The sequence below is a fragment of the Euleptes europaea genome, chromosome 16 (genome assembly GCF_029931775.1).
Source record: "Euleptes europaea isolate rEulEur1 chromosome 16, rEulEur1.hap1, whole genome shotgun sequence".
Classification (NCBI taxonomy): Eukaryota; Metazoa; Chordata; class Lepidosauria; order Squamata; family Sphaerodactylidae; genus Euleptes; species Euleptes europaea.
Window position 1 is genome coordinate 9,697,801 of NC_079327.1, and position 3,120 is coordinate 9,700,920.

General features: G+C 45.4%; 1 pseudogene; it reads right to left on the minus strand.

The window, feature by feature from the left end:
• Positions 1–2,772: 2,772 nt before the first annotated feature.
• Positions 2,773–2,872, minus strand: LOC130488527 (U6 spliceosomal RNA; annotated as a pseudogene).
• Between the last annotated feature and the right edge of the window lie 248 nt (positions 2,873–3,120).

A 3,120-nucleotide genomic window follows, 5' to 3' on the forward strand; every position in this document is an offset into this window, starting at 1 on the left:
TACCTCACAGGGTGTTTGTTGTGCGGAGAGGAAAGGAAGGAGTTTTTAAACTGGTTTGATTCTCTTTAAAAGGTAGAGAAAGTTGGCATTTAAAAACCAACTCTTCTTCTTCTTTTTGTTTGTTTAAAACATTTATTCTACTTATCCTGGAGAAAACAACTGCTTTGGAGGGCGGAATACATAGCATTATACCCTACCAAGGTCCCTCTTCTCCCCAAACCCCACTCTCCCAGGTTCCACCCACAAATCTCCTGGTATTTCCGAACCCAGAGTTGGCAACCCTACAAGATAGGGTTGCCAGATCCCTCTTCAACACTGGTGGGAGGTTTTTGGGGTGGAACCTGAGGAGGGCGGGGTTTGGGGAGGGGAGGGACTTCAATGCCATAGAGTCCAATTACCAAAGCAGCCATTTTCTCCAGGTGAACTGATCTCTATCGGCTGGAGATCTGTTGTAACAGCAGGAGATTTCCTGCCACACCTGGAGGTTGCCAATCCTACTACTAGAAGAGAGCATGTTCCTAACCTGCAAGTCTCAAATTAACCATTGTTTTTTTTTCCCTCAACAGTTTTGGTTATATATTAAATCTTGGTATTTATTTTCTTTATTTAGAAAACGTACATGCTGCCTGTCCAAAGACCTGCTAAAGATGGCTTGCAAAGGAAAGCATGATCAAATGTAAATAGTATAAATCAATAAAATCAGCATACCATTAAAAAGCCATTAACATCTAGTCAGAGCATAAAAACAGATTTATATGGGGACAGTGCTTACGTAGAGCTTAGCTACACATTTTTTTATCAGTAAAACAGCATGGCATGGAAGGCCCCTTTCCCTCATGCGACAGTACCAGTTAGGGCTACCAATCTCCAGGTGGGGGCTCAAGATCTCCTGGGATTACTACGGGTCTCCAGACAATAGAGATATGTTCATCTGAGAAAATGGCTGCTTTGGAGTGTGAAGTCTATGGCACTGTACACTGCTGAGGTCACTCCCCACACCACACCCTGCTTTCCCCAAGCTCCATCCCCAAATCTGCAGGAGTGTCCTAAACTGGAGTTGGCAACCTTACTCCCAATGCAGCTTGGGAACCCAAACACCTGGTAAGATTTTTTTTTTAATGCTGCAAATATGGAACATCTACTGCATTGTACAATAAGGCTCTCAGGTTCAGGAACTCGTAAAGTCCCTTGTGAGCTTTTGAGTGGAAAGGCAGTCCAAGAATACGCTAACCAAATAAAGGGCCACTTATTGTTTAACAAATAGTACAAAGATTTGTGAGTCTGCTCGAGAGATACAAACTGGCTAATCGTTATCGCAAGAGAACTTTGGGGGCAGTGTTTCGTTTTACAGACCTGATGCTCTCAAAAATTCTCCTGAGCCTCCGCTCAAACAACATTTAATTTCTATGAGATAACTACATCAAAACAAACATGCACAAAACTCAATCAGTCATGTGTACTTGATCAGGATAGAGTAGGGTTGCCAGGTGCCCGGTTGTGGCGGGCAAACTCCCGGCAATTTGCCCCTTTGCCCGCCAACCAGCTGACGGTCAGCAGGCAAACGTGCACACGCGTACACGCCGCTGCAGGTCACTTCCAGTTTACAACCAGAAGTCCTACCTCGCAAGGGGCCTTATGCCACTCAAACTCTTGGTTTGAGTGGCATAAGGCCTCTCACGAGGCGGATGTCCGGTTGTAAACAGGAAGTAACGCGCATGCGCGTCGGTGCATCCACACATTGCCGCGCAATCCCGAGATGTGCCTTAAAAGTCTCCCACCGGAGGAGAGGAAGGACCTGGCAACCCTAGAATAGAGCAAGGTCTGTAACACCTCTGTCAGTAGGGTTGCCAGGTCCCTCTTTGTCACCAGCAGGAGGGCTTTGGGGTGGAGCCTGAGGAGGGCGGTGTTTGGGGAGGGGAGGGACTTCAATGCCATAGAGTCCAATTGCCAAAGTGGCCATTTTCTCCAGGTGAACTGATCTCTATCGGCTAGAGATCAGTTGTAATAGCAGGAGATCTCCAGCTAGTACCTGGGGGTTGGCAACCCTATCTATCAGGTAGGGTTGCCAGGACTCCTGCTATGGCAGGTGACCTCCTGTCGGCATCCAGCAAATCCCACCGCTGGTCCTTCAGGCAGCAGGAGAAATTTTTTTTACAGATTGCTGGTATCACATGCGATATGATGTCACTTCTGGGGAAAACCCAGACCTGACATCACATAGCACGTGATGTAGGGTTGCCAGTTCTGGGTTGAGAAATACCTAGAGATTTGCGGGGTGGTGGTGGTGGTGGAGCCTGAGGAGGGCAGGGTTTGGGGAAGAGAGGGACATCAGTGGTGTATAATGCCATAGAGTCCAATTTCCAAAGCAGCCATTTTCTCCAGGTGAACTGATTTCCTGGAGATGAGTTGTAATAGCAGGAGATCTCCAGCCACTACCTGGACGTTAGTAATCAAAGTCGGCTACAAGTCCTCAACAAGGGTTGAACTCAAGCAAAATTAGCACAAGTACAACAGCCAAAATTCTGGCACATAGACTCCACACTTGGAAGTATGCTAGTGATATATTATCAAGAACCAACAATTGCAACCGCAGTTGACAGCAAACAAAAGTAAGCACATAGGCTCATATGAATTACACAGAACGCGAAGCGTTTAACATATAAAAAAGGCAACGGAGTAAGTAAAAAGCAATGGGCTTCCGGTAAATTTCCCATTTCAAGACGGCTTTGTCAAGCTTCAAATTCTTCCGTAAGCATGAAAATTCCTTTTAGGACAAAGGTGTACCTTCCCTGTAATAGTGGACGGCTTAGTTAGGATTCTAATCTTCTCTGTATCGTTCCAGTTTTAGTATATGTGCTGCCGAAGCGAGCACCAGTTAGGATTATTCCTATGTTTGTTAACTGAGCAGATTCTGTTCTCTTATTTTTTAAAAAAATCTCACAAACCATGTGTGTGTATGTGTGCACGTGCACACGCTCCAGCATTTAGCATTCAATTTGTTAAATGTCACTGAAGAAAAATAAAATGAAAAAGACATCAGTTAATAATGTAGTCTTTTATGTTTCTCCATCCCATGAGCCTCTGTTTCACCATGTTGACCTAATTGGCCATGACAGGAAC